The sequence below is a fragment of the Numida meleagris genome, chromosome 11 (assembly GCF_002078875.1).
Source record: "Numida meleagris isolate 19003 breed g44 Domestic line chromosome 11, NumMel1.0, whole genome shotgun sequence".
NCBI lineage: Eukaryota > Metazoa > Chordata > Aves > Galliformes > Numididae > Numida > Numida meleagris.
The window spans coordinates 14,381,925-14,395,100 of record NC_034419.1 but is presented as its reverse complement, the minus strand read 5'-3'; the positions used below and the strand labels follow the sequence as shown (position 1 = coordinate 14,395,100).

The window sequence follows — 13,176 nt, the reverse complement described above, 5'->3', positions numbered from 1 at the left end:
TCAAAAAGCATAAGCATGCAGGACAGGATTTGTGTAAAGGAGGTGGCAACAACTTCATATCAGATACTCGAGCTGGTTTCCTCCTAAGAATATTAGCCAGCTCTGCTCCTTACTACTATCTCCCTATATTAAAGACACATGGAAGTTAAAAGAAAGCAAATCTGGAGAAGGGAATACTTCTCTTAACACACAAAGGACACGTTTTGAACCTATATATTAAAAAGTTTAAGAGCTCAATCAGTATTTGAACACTTCAGAAGCCTTATTCATTTCTGGAAGCTCCCTCCCCTCTGTTAGTGGTGGCTCTGCATGTCTGGTGGCTTTGGGGAAGGCGTGAAGATAAAATGAAATCACAGGTGAGAGTACATGTTCTTTTTAGGTCCCTGGGTAATACACAAGATTCCTGTGGCCTGAATTAGTTAATTCCTAAACTTTTGATGCGGATGCTCGGGACTGTCGAGAAAACCATGCTTTCATTCCCTTCTTTATGCTCCCTTATGTTGACATGAATTAAGAAAAGGGGTTAGTTTGTCAAACCACGGATATTTGCATGCTGAGCTGAGAGCCATCACACTTGGTGGTCTGGAAGTCTTTAGAAGGGCACAGAACCAAACAAAAGTTTGACAACACTGGAAAAGGAAAGGTACTTCCAGTCACTCTCAGCACAAAAGACCAATAGGCAGACTGAATTTTCTTACTGTTGGCTACAATAAATACATCTCAGGGCACAAGAGGTAACAGAGCAAGGGAACAGGGAGGTATTCCTGACTGATTTTAAGAGATTTGTTCACATCCAATGGCTTAAGAAATTTTTTCATCCTTCCCTGAAGACTGCATTTGTAACACTGTACCATTGCTGGGGTCAGTCAGAGGTTAAACTACTGGCCTGGTAAATTCTAAATGCACAATGTATGTTCACCTGTCTCCTGGATCTGTGCAACATATTGACTCACGTTACAGTAAAAAGATTAAACATTTGCTGCATCTTACTTTCCAACATTTTGAACACGTAGCATCTCAGGAAGAACTCACTCCATTTACCAACCTCAAACATCTAGTTTTAAGTATTTATTTCTTACCAAAATTCTTATTGTTTTCACATTTATTTTCTCTCCCACACATCTGGAACATCTAGGCAGGGTCAGTGTGCTCTCAGGCACCATGTACACAACCCACTGAAGTTCACCAGCTTCTTAAACAGCACAAATTACATTGCTTTATTCAAGTGCCCTCCTAAAATCCTGAATCAAACATCAACCATCGTGAAACAGGTTCTAAAAAAAATACAGGAACAAAAGCAAATATATCACAGCTCTTCTGCTGGATGGTGTTTGAAACTTCACCATAGAATCTAGTTTGCTTTTCAGACCCTTTTTTCCCACGGTCATTAGAGATATGCACGCTTTGTTTTTTAAGAACAACTTGTATTTTACATAGTCACACCAGTCTGATACACGTGGAACATAAAAAGCACAGTGAGAAGACAAAACGACATCTAAAATCACACTGACAGTTCTCATCCACCAGGCACACTGATCTCTGTGGTGCATGACATGTACCATAATACCAGGGAAGGGAATGCTGCAGTAATTTGTAGAGGCACCAGGAGCTCTATTCTTCTAATCGACGACAGTTGAGGCCAGAAGTGCCTAACCTGCCACAGAAATTCCTAGGCTTAGTTTCTAGTTTTATTCTTGCAGAAACCACACGTTCTGTAAATAACTACTAGTACCATTGCACATTCAGAATAAGCATCTCCCAGCTACGTAAAATTCAACACGAAGAGAATAAACACGTACCCAGACTTCTAACAAATGAGGAGAAAAAGTAAAGAGCATTGGTGAATCCAGAACTGAATTCCTACTGATCACCTTACCACGAAGGGTGAGCACACAAGCAACATGGGTCTATTTCAGAGGACCAAAAGGCTAAATAGGAAAACTAAAGAGTAACTAAAAAAAATGCATAAATTGTAATCTTGTCGGACACAATTTTGATTGAAATATTAGAGACAGCTGAAAGAGGAATAACATGCATTAGAATATAAAAAACCACAGAAGCTTCAGATATTAATCTACAGAACAAGGACTGCTGAGGTTCAGTCCCACAGCATACACAGAGCAGCCCTCATAATCCTTTTACTCTCCATCATACCCTCTTAGGCTCACTGGGCATGGAGGAGGCTTTCTCTAACCAAACAGTCAAGCTAGAATCCTCAGCTCCCCCTGCAACACACACGTGACAGCCAGCCAGAGCACATGACAACGTGCAAGTGGCCATGACTGAGCACGCTGCTCGCAGAGGAAAGTCGAGGGAGGTAAGAAAGCACAAAGTAAGTTAAGACCTCTACCTCAAATCATCAAGTTTGTGACTAAGTCTATAATCAAACAACATTATCTTACTTTACACTAAGGTCACCTCCGTATTCTAGCCGTTGTTGCACCTCAGGTTCCCCTTGTCCTCTGCTGTTATTTTCCTTTTTGGGACAGCTCCAGATATATTTTAATGTCAGGCCTTTCTCTTGTATCACACTGTATCTACAGACATCAGGGCTCTCTGTATGTGCAGAGCTTTCTTTTTTGCCATGACACAGAAGCGCTGCCAAACACAGCAGGATGGAGATGAAGTTATCCTGAAGCTGCCAAGAATTTTCATGGTGAGACATCTTCCTGAAACGTGTTCTCTGCCCACAGCTTTGTCAGCCCTTCTCCTGGTCATTACTTTTCACATCATGAACTACAGCTTTCAAAGGACTTTGCAACAAAGGTGAGGGATGGCCAAGCAGCCGCCTCAAGGAGCCCGCTGCCACCTGACTCTAGCAGACACATACTTTAATTTTTGTGGGGGTCTGTGCAGTACTATGCTTTGCAAGGGAAGATACAGAAATAAATAGGGGTGTTTGGGATGAGAGACCTGAAGGGAAACAGAAATAGGGAATAAGTAGGAATGATTATTCATTTTCCCAAAAAATAAACATAAGTTGCCCCTCAGAAATCAATTACTGGTGCAAGAAATCTGAGCCAGCTGCATCCATTTAAGAAGGCTAACGTAAAAGTTTAGGATTTGTCGTAACTACTCGTACAGTCATTTTTGTTGGAGGTGCTTGTAGTAACAAGGACTCACTTGAAGAGAGAATGAATGCTTGCCTTTTAATGGCTGCCAGATGCGAGTCTGAAACCCAGCAAGGCACTTCTACTCCTGAGTTCCCTGAGGATTTTCCATCTGGCCCCAAGGAGAGACAAGATACTGGACGGAACATGGGGCTGATCCTGTCAGGCAAGTCTAACTTTCCTCCTTGGGTGTTCTCATCTGCTGCCCACGAAAATAAATGCTCCACCGAGTGAGAGGTATCTGGCATCTTATCAAGGGACTATAAACAGAAAAGGGACGGGGTTCCTTAGAAGCAAAGCTTGTCTTTCTGCTCAGTTTCAAGCTTACAGGGGAGGGAGGGGGACGCAGTGAATTTTCACAGGGTACAAAGTTGTAGATTAAGGTTTGTATAGGACAAGAACTTGATTTAAGTAGACCCCAAAGCACTATGAAAACAACTCTTAATCGTTTGTGTAGAATTTGGGTAATTACACAGCTAACTCCGTGGCAGAAAAAGAAATCCACTGCACTCCAGCTGAATGCTGAACTTTTCTAAGCAAAACAGTGGGAGCTAAATTAGAAGCAATGGAGTTACCCAGCTGGAAAGCTGCTGGTAAAACACCGAGTATCAGTAATTCCCACATTCCTTTGCTACTAAGAAATCATACAGCCCTTTCATAGCTGACTGATAAGCCCAGACGTGGTGCATTTAACTAACTATTGAAAGGCAGTGTTGCTTATTGAACCGGGTCAGCACCTGTGTATATCTTTAGGGAGCAACAAAGAGCCTGGCTGGCTATCTCCAACTATTGTCTGTCTATGGCACATCACGCTGAAAGCATAGCGAAGTCAAGAACTGGGGAATGGCTGAAACTTGCAAGCTACAGCAGGGAACGGAGTCACTAAGTAGGTAACTAAATGGTGCACTGAAAATAAACCTTTGTTTCATTTTTTTTTTTTTAATGCCGCAGCAAGAGTAAAATGAAGACACCAATTGCCACCAGACCGTAGAGGAACTGCAATACAGGAGGCGGTTGCTTTTCATTTCATAAAGAATCTGTTGATCTAGTCTGGGACACAGATTAAGGCAGAGAAATGTTTGGTGCTTCTCTTAAAACATGGAGAATGAAAAGAGCTATCTTTGGGAGCTTTCTCTATGAAATCTCAAAACATGAATAGCCATATTAATCTGGTTCAGAACTGTAACTAGAAGCGAGGTCTATATCTAAAAGCAGAAGTCATGAATGTGTTTGATGTATTTTAAGCAAGGCACTGAACTCCAGTTGTTATTTACAGATCAAAGAAGCTCCAGCAGTGTCCTGAAACAATCTAAGTGAGAAATGCCAAAATCTGATTTCATCCATGTCCATATGTTGCTTTGAACTCATAATTCACAGAATCGGTCACTATATTGAACTAATTATCAAGCTTAACGCTTGCCAGTTCTGATGACTGCGCTCCTTTATAGAAGAGTCAGGTTTGAAGGGAAGCAGAGTGATCTACTGGAAGAAGTACAGCCTTTATTGAGATCTGGGGAGGAAGAGCAATGAATACACAAAAAATGCTCCTCCCACCCTAATCCAAAGTAAATTTAGTTTTCTAAATGACTGCTGAGACACAGATTAGCAGAATAAATACTGATGGGATTGACCATTGCACATAAAAATAAAATGGTTAATTATTTCTCTCTTGCAGAAAAGGTTTTGTTTACAGTTAAACAGAAGATATCGATATTATCTAAAATCTAATTAGGGCATTTTTGTACATGGAAGTAAAATTGAAACAACAATTTCACACCACAGCCTAATATGTTTAAACTAAATTACTAATAATGGAAAAAAGCCATTGAGAACGTATTTCTTGTAGAGACAGGAATGCATCAGCAAAGTGCGTTCTGATACCAGTAATAACTTTTAAAGCAAGTTTTTCGCCAGTTAGTTACAGTGGTCTGAAATGTCCACAAACATTGGTTTGCCAAAGAAATGGTTTCAGGAATCACACAGCTTAGGGTATAATTAAAAAGCAATCTATAGGAAATAGGTTATTACCAGTATTTAGTAGCTAATTTGTTAGTTAATGCCTTAACAAAGCTCTCCTTTGATTGCAGCAGGGGGAAGAAAACACAACTTCAAGAGGATTATTTGCTATTAAGACTTGTACTCAATTATTGGGAAGGCTGATGTGCTCCTTTCAGGAGGCCTGCAATTACAATTGCATAGCAGTCTCCAGGAAAGCCTGGATGGATTCAGCCTGTGCTGCAGCCAGCTTTTCCCACATGCAGGATGCAAGTTTAGCCTCTGATTTTCAAGGACAATTTACAAAGTACTCCCACTAATATGGGTGCTGGCAAACAAACAGAGATGCAAGCTGAATGTTTCTTGATACCAATCACACTTTTTTTTATTATTATAACCACTTACTTCAGTGTCCCCTTCCACTTTCCCTATATTCTTTAATCGTATTTCTAAAGAAGCAGTTACACAGCTGCTGGAATCTCCGGACAACATTCTTCGTCAAGATAATGTGACACTTCCTTTGCTTTTCCCTCTCACAAAAATGACAACGTGAAGGATAAAGATGCTATTGATAGAACTTGATAAAAATTAGGCTACGTTACTGGAACTAAACACAAATGTAATCTACAAACATACTCACTGTGCTGAACCAACTACAAATGAAGCTACCAGCACTTGCTGCCATCTACTACCATAGGTCCTAGCATGCTGATCAAGGTGAGGTTTTTAAAACAGCATGCTAACCCCAGAGTAAACTTCAGCTTACAGGAAATGCAATCCCCAAACCACCAGGTAAGAACAAGACATGCTTTTCCTGCCAGTACTACTTCTCTAAACTCCATTACCATACTCCTTGTGCAAAGACTTCCCTATAGTGAAAGCTGCAAATAAAAGCATCTTTAACAGTATAATCAAACCTGAGCTATCATTTCTATGTAAAAGTTGGTTTGGGGAGCTGTAGCCCAGTTGACACAATCTCCAGAAGCCTTCAGCTGCAGAGCAAAGTAGAGAGGCCCATTAATCATAGTTATCAAGATTGTCTACCCTGACTTTCATGCAGTTAGGGGAAATGTGCTATTCTACTTCAGCAACAAGGAGCAAGGCTAAAACAAACTGACCTAACCGCATGGGTCATTTCCAGAAATAGAAAGTATACCAGCAGCACAGCTGTACAGGCCAGAAGGCAAAAAGCTGGGAGGGTTTGAGAAAAAAAGAGAACAAAATTCACCCCGAACTTGTGAGGTATGTAGCCAGTGGCAAAACTACAGTGGGCCAAATTTTGTGTTAATTGGCATTTGGTACATTAAAGTCAGCAAGACAAGATTCAGTTAAGTGCTTCACGGTCTAACATTTAATGAGACTCCTAAAATGCTTTCTTGTACTTCAGGATTTTGTATCAGCAAAAGCAAAAATGGAGGAGATAACCTCCCACAGAGGTATGAGCTTATTACTTATTCAGATACATATGGATACTCCTTTATCAGCTCTTCTCTTTCAAAGAGACGAGACAGTATGATGTCAAATGCAAACACAGAGAACAACGTACTGGCTCTTATTTCCTTGGAACACAGAGGTACTATCCTAGGCTATATTTCTCTCTCTTTTTTTGTTGGAGAGAGCATTCACAGGCCTGAGTTTACTCACGACAGAAATTCACCCACGTGCATCACCAGCAGCCTTTAACTTGAGAAGATTGAAGCCTGGGACGGACAGATTTGGCAGTGACCTGACAGTTGCTGTATCTGCAGCGTGAAGCCAAAACATTCAGGCCAAGCTCTACTTTATTGTAGCCAGGCCTGCTGGCTTTGAAAAGCAAGAATACAGTTTTCACTTAGTCAACTTGCATAAAAAGAAAATTTGCAGAGCTTACACTTTATTAGCTTCTATAAAATTAACAGAAAAATAAAAGCGAGATAAGAGCCTGGTTTAATAACACTATTTCCATTTGCAGTATACACACTGGGCCTGCTTTGCCTACATTTCTATAAAAATAATGAAAGTCATGCTACCATCTGTCCCTCCTGTTCCATCCCCCACAAGCATTTCCAGCTACATATGAAGTGACTGCACGCTCTCTCATTACAACTCCACTTCTTCAGTCCATGCAAAGAGTCCTTTCTCCTAGTAGGGAGACCACAGCCAAGCTGCTCTTCAAAATCAGAGATATCTGAATGGAAGCATCCCATATGCAACACAGTGAGTGAGCTTTGTTCGTGCATCTCTCAAGTCCCACCAACTCGAGCCATTCTCCTCTTATCTCACGGGAGATCCTGTGTGCCTGCACAATTCCAACTAGTCACTCAGTACCAAAAAAACAAACACAAAAGCAAAGTCCAACCAATCAAACAAGAAGTATCAGCCTCTAATTTGCACTGCCATAGAGGCCTCTTTATTCTTAAAAAGTATTTTCTTATAATTGTTGGTTTTCCAGTGTGATTTTCAAATTAAGGTACACATCACATGGAGATTACCTCAAAGATGACAGAGAATACATTCTCTTCTTTATAACCACGTAGGCTTTACTTCACAGTGCAGGAAAACAGGGGAGGAATGCAGACCTAGAGATTCTATTCAATCCATTCATGCCATATGAAAACCTAATCAAAGTTAAAATATATATTTGTATATGAATCCATAAAATCACTTCCAAACTAAATCTCACTTCATTTATTCACCGAAGTCAGTCCCAGGAAATTCAACAGGACTACTCCCCAGAGGCAAACTAAATGAATAGCATTAGAAATTTCATGTTTCCTTTGCAACTGGGTTGAGAGGTAGGTTTAAAGCAAAGTCAATTTCAAGATCCACAGATCATCCCAAGCTTGGATCCCTTGCAACAGGCACTGCTGCAACCACAGGCGCTTTGTGCCCTCTAGCGTACGGCTGCTTGTAGCGCTGCAGTCAACAGTCCCATAGCAAGGGAGAAACAGAAGAAAGGTCATTGTGCTCTGTTTTTTATTTATTTTAAATAGAAGCAAAAGTTCCCATGCCCAAAATTAACTTCTTTGCCATCAGCCAGACAAAATGTTTATTGTAAGGATTGATTGCTAGTGCACTCAAGATTTCCCTTTAAAAAAAAGCTAAGCAAGTTGTTTGTTCTACTCAGTTAGCTAAAACCAGTTAGCTAAAGCCCTTGATATGTTCTGAAGCTAGGTATGACTGTCAGCATTTTCATTTTTTGGGAAGAGTCATCTGTCCTCCATTCACAAGATTGAAATTAAGTCCTATTTCCTTCAAGACAATAACCTAGTCTCTGTGTTAACTACTGTAAAGAACTATTCTGGTAGTCAACTGTCACAAGTGCCTCTCTAGCCATTATTCCACATTATCTGAACTGTGATAAACTACATAAGCTCTGTTTCAGGTCTTCACCTCCCTCCCCCCCAACTTCACCTATAATCTTTGCATTTTGGTTTCAACTTTTCAGTTTCATGGTTCTCGGTGCCTACTTACATGTGTGTGTACATACACCTTACACATCCATCATGTAACAAGTATTATACAGATACAAACGTGCATGTATGTACTACATATATGTATGTATGCGTGTGTATATATAGATATAAAATCTAGCAACGCGGGAGGGTTGGGTGGGATTATTTGTGGTTAAATAAAGCATAGTTTCAGCAGCAGCAGCCGCCTAGATTTTAATCTCCATCCTCTCTTATACATGCTTTATCTACATCCCTCCAATGCTGTTGTTGTACCTACAGATGAAAAACCATGATCACTGTTGCCTTTGATAATCTACACAAATGGTAACTCGAGGGCTAAGGCTTCCCCCAAAGCCAGTACCACAGAGGTACTAACCTCCCAGCAGTAAGGAGGGGAGTCCCCTGATCAAATCAGTAGAGCTTATGTGACAATGCCTCGAGACCTCCCTCTTGCTGAACTATTTCAGCATGCTACAGAATTCGAAAACATCACCTTTCTGATAAAAGAGAGAACAAAACAACAGTCCCCACTAAACTTTGGCTGGAAGCTCGTAAGTACTAAAGGCTCTCAGCCAGTGCTGAGCTCCAGGCCAAGCAGAAAGCAGACAGCTCGGGCTCTGGTCCCACGCCAAGCCTGTTCCCCAGGACTCCCACTGCACCCTCAGGTCCCAAGCTCACCTCTTGACCAGAGCAGACATTGTACTGAATTAGAACACTCCTGGTTGTGATAGTATCATGCAAGTAATTTTGGGGAAAAGCTTTTGATCTTGGATTGATTACTCTTCTGCTCTGTAGCAAATGCAGAAAAACCAGGTAATAGCAGCCACAAGTACAAAAAACAGATAACTGCTGTTAATGCTGACAGCAGTATAATTCTGTAAGGAAATCTTCCACTATGAACGCCATTCTTTGTCTACTTCAGGCAAGAATTTCATCCTTGAAAGCCAGTCCTGTATTGCTGAACTGCTTGTTGTTCCAGACCAATCATATATGCTTACTTGTCTATTTGCCTTAGAAAGTGCAAGACCCTTCACAAGTTATTCTTAAAAACAACATCATATTTTACATGTATATGCATGCACGTCTCTTTGTACAGATTTTATATAAACAGATATACCACACACACTCCTATCTTTTTTATGGTTAGATAACAACCTCCTTCAGCACAGACAAACACAAATTGCTTCACCCACAAATGAAATGCAGCCTTCACCAGATAGAGCCTGGCAACTCCTCAGCCATCTGCAGGATTACTACACAACTTAGTTAAACAGGAAATCTTGTCTCCCACTGCAAACTGCATAAAGAATTGAGGCAGACAGAATACAGTTGCCCATAGTGGAATGTAGCTATGGAACTAAAATCAAAATCAATCACTCAGCCAAGAATTCCACAAATTTTTGTTTGACTCTTTCTTTTTGCCTTTAAACAGCCACAAGCGTTAAGGGCAGCCAAATTTTACAGAAGTAGGCATAACTATCTAACCCTACTAGACGTGACATGACTCTAGTGTCATGCTATCGGGCTACAGTAACTGAAGATAGAGTTATTCATTTAATACATTTAATTTGCCTTGGAAAGCTTCAACGTTATTCATTCAGTAACACTACCACAAAGCATTCTCTTTTTATTACTTTAAAAAGTACTTCTTACAATCAATTCTATTTGCCACCTACTACTTCTACCTCTTTAAGCCTTTTCTCTTTTTTTTTTTTTAAAAACCATGAGGAGTCTTCTGTTGCCTGTCCTCCCCTCTATTACAGTCACCCATTCACATCAGGAAAAGAGTTTCTTACCATGTGTTCCCTTTCACAAGGGATTCACAACCACTTCCCCATCCTTTGTCACAGATGAATTTATTTAGGTGAGGAAATAAAGTGGGGAAATTCATATTAACATTCTCCACTAGAGACAGCATGTGGAATATGCTCTTCAAACCAGTGCCAAACATAAAAATAAAGCACTACCAATATAAAGAATACAGTTCTTAGATTCTTTAATAACCAATCAACAAATGACAACAACAAAAACCTTACAGAAACAATAACCTCATGAAGAAAACCCGAACAGAGTTTGGCATTCTCTCAACTTTTTCTTGCCCACAATGTCACTACTGACCCACAAAATGCATTCCTACATCATGAATGTTGCAGAAAACATTGCTTGCAAAATTGCTTCAGTAAACTGCTTTGAGAAGGTCTGGAAACAGTATCTCAATTTCAAGCATGAAGTAAAATACGCTTCCTGCAAGACTTCACTTGCATACACTTTAATTTGAAAAGAATCTGCTTTATCAAATCATACAATTCATTTTTAGTGCATGCAGTTTTCAGAAACGTTTTGTCTGTTTACAGACCTCAGATGCAAGCCTGTACTTTTCCAAATACAGAAACACTCTGCATATATGAAAGTCTTTTCATCTGAAGATATCCACTGATGTCTGAGAGACCCTATAATTGTAAGCTCCACTGGTAAGTCAACGGCAGCAAGGATGGTTACACTCTGCCTTAGAAGAAGTGGACATGGATGCTGCAACTAGCCTGAGGAAGAGAGGACATTCAACTGGAAAAATCCCAGATCACTGCATACAGTTGACAGACAAACAAACAACTCTCCCCCCTGTACCTTACAATAAGGAATTTACTCTCCATCTCTGCCCATCCTGGCCAGTTTATTCATCGTTCAGGCAAGTCACATAACCCAATTCCCAAAACCAGTAAATCAGAGAAAAGTGGGTTTATTTTGCAGTCTGCAAAAGTCTTTTATAAATGCCTTTTTAGATTTCCATTTTCCATTTCCTAATACTGCTCTTACATTTGTAGGGAGAAAGTAACAAGTATGTTGAATAACCCACAAAAATAAAAGGACAATTACGTCTTCTTCACTTTTATTGGGGTTCCAGGTCATGAGGTAGGATATGCCTGAGCCCTTACACCAGAGCATGGAGCTGTCTTCTGCTCTTACATCAAAAGAATCCTTTTTAATCCTTACTCACCATCCAAAATGACAATCCATTGAATAAAGCTATATAGAAAGATACAAGCATTCTACCAGATATCTGATAACTCCAGTGATATCCTTTCTCCCAAAAAAGCAGGGTAAAGGGCTGGGGGGAAGCAGAGGGTTTTGGTTTTCACTCTCTTCCCCCCCCCCCCAACTTTCCTATTAATCACGTCACATAACTTACGCGCGATTTTCCACATGGTAGGGACTAGATAGTTAATCAGTTTTTATAGTTCCCATCCCCTCCATGAGATTGCTGCTGTTCTGTATGGAAACACTGAAGCCTAAGAAATGCAGGTTGCTCAGCAGAAGTCAAAAAAGCCAGTCTTATGGATCCTGCCTGGCAAATTGCTGGTTAAATCTAACCTCACCAGAACCACAAAACAAAGTTAAGCTAGCCCTGTTTTCCAGAAGGTAACAGAAGGCAGATACTGCACATATTTCATTAGAGAGGATGTTTCTTTTTCCAAATATTGTATTAAGATAGTGTCCTGTTTGCCTATTTCTATCGACATCTGCTCTGAAATTAAAGAGAACAATAGAAGATCAAAGATTTAATTGTGCAAGGAAAAGAATGTCTTAATAACATTCTTTCTGTCCTACAGCAGCAGAGATCAACTTTTTTTTAAAAAAAAAAAAACAACCCAACAACCTAACAGCAAGGAGAACAGGATATTTATACAAAAATGTCCTAACAAAAGAAAAACATGCAGAACTACCTCTAGTGGATAAACAAACGAGGCTCCCTGTTTGCAGACTGTTCTCTATTGAGCTCAGCCCTCAGAGACTCCCTCCCTGGCTTAGTCAACAATGTTTAAACATATCTCAGCTGAGTCCCACATTTTTTACATGTAACCTCCTCAGCATCCTTTGTTCATCAAAACTTGAAATGCAGGAAAATGTGGCAGGTGCACCCTTAAGGCTCATTTTGCTTCCAGTTGTTCCAGACACCTCTCACTTCCTCCCAGGTAGTAAGTCATTTAAGTGGAGATTTTTTTTTTTGTTGGTAATTTTTCTCCTAGTTCCTTCTTTCAAGACATCTGTGAATTATAAAGATCCAGTCCTCCATCTCCTCTGTCTTTGAAGAAATAGTTTAATACTCATTTTAACTCCTTTCCAGTCTACCTCTGGGCTAGGGCCCAGCCCATCTGCACTATTTTTGGAAGTAAGAAATTAAAGCCACACCAAACACCCACTCAGCACCCATCCAGTTCTCCCAAACACTTCCACAGTAACTCACAGCAGAAGAGACACTGTTTCACTGTGACACTGCTTGTGCAAAGCTGAACGTGCAGATATACAACGAGTAAAGTAACTCGCTGCCCAGCGAGCTATTGCACACACAGAAACTGGACAAGGCACTTCATTTTCTCTTGTGTTGTCTTCTCATTCATAATAACATCCTTTAAGACATCTGTTAGAGTCCTGTAACATTAATGGAAATGGAAAAACTCCAAAGGGAACTCAGGGGTTTCTGTCTTTTTCCCATGAACTGAACATTATGGAATTTTAACAGATGTTCTACTTGGTCATAGTTAATAAAATGAATTATGCAGGAATTAAAAATCTGGCTCCATTTGCTTATATAAGATCTCAGCAGCAGAAATACATTCCCATTCAGAAATTCTAGAGGA

The 13,176-nt window shown here is 40.2% G+C and overlaps 1 protein-coding gene across 20 annotated transcripts in view; it reads right to left on the bottom strand.

Moving 5' to 3' along the window:
• The window catches only part of SLC25A26 (solute carrier family 25 member 26), an 84,906-nt gene that overhangs the window by 48,123 nt on the left and 23,607 nt on the right, over positions 1 to 13,176 (bottom strand). The window lies entirely within an intron of this gene.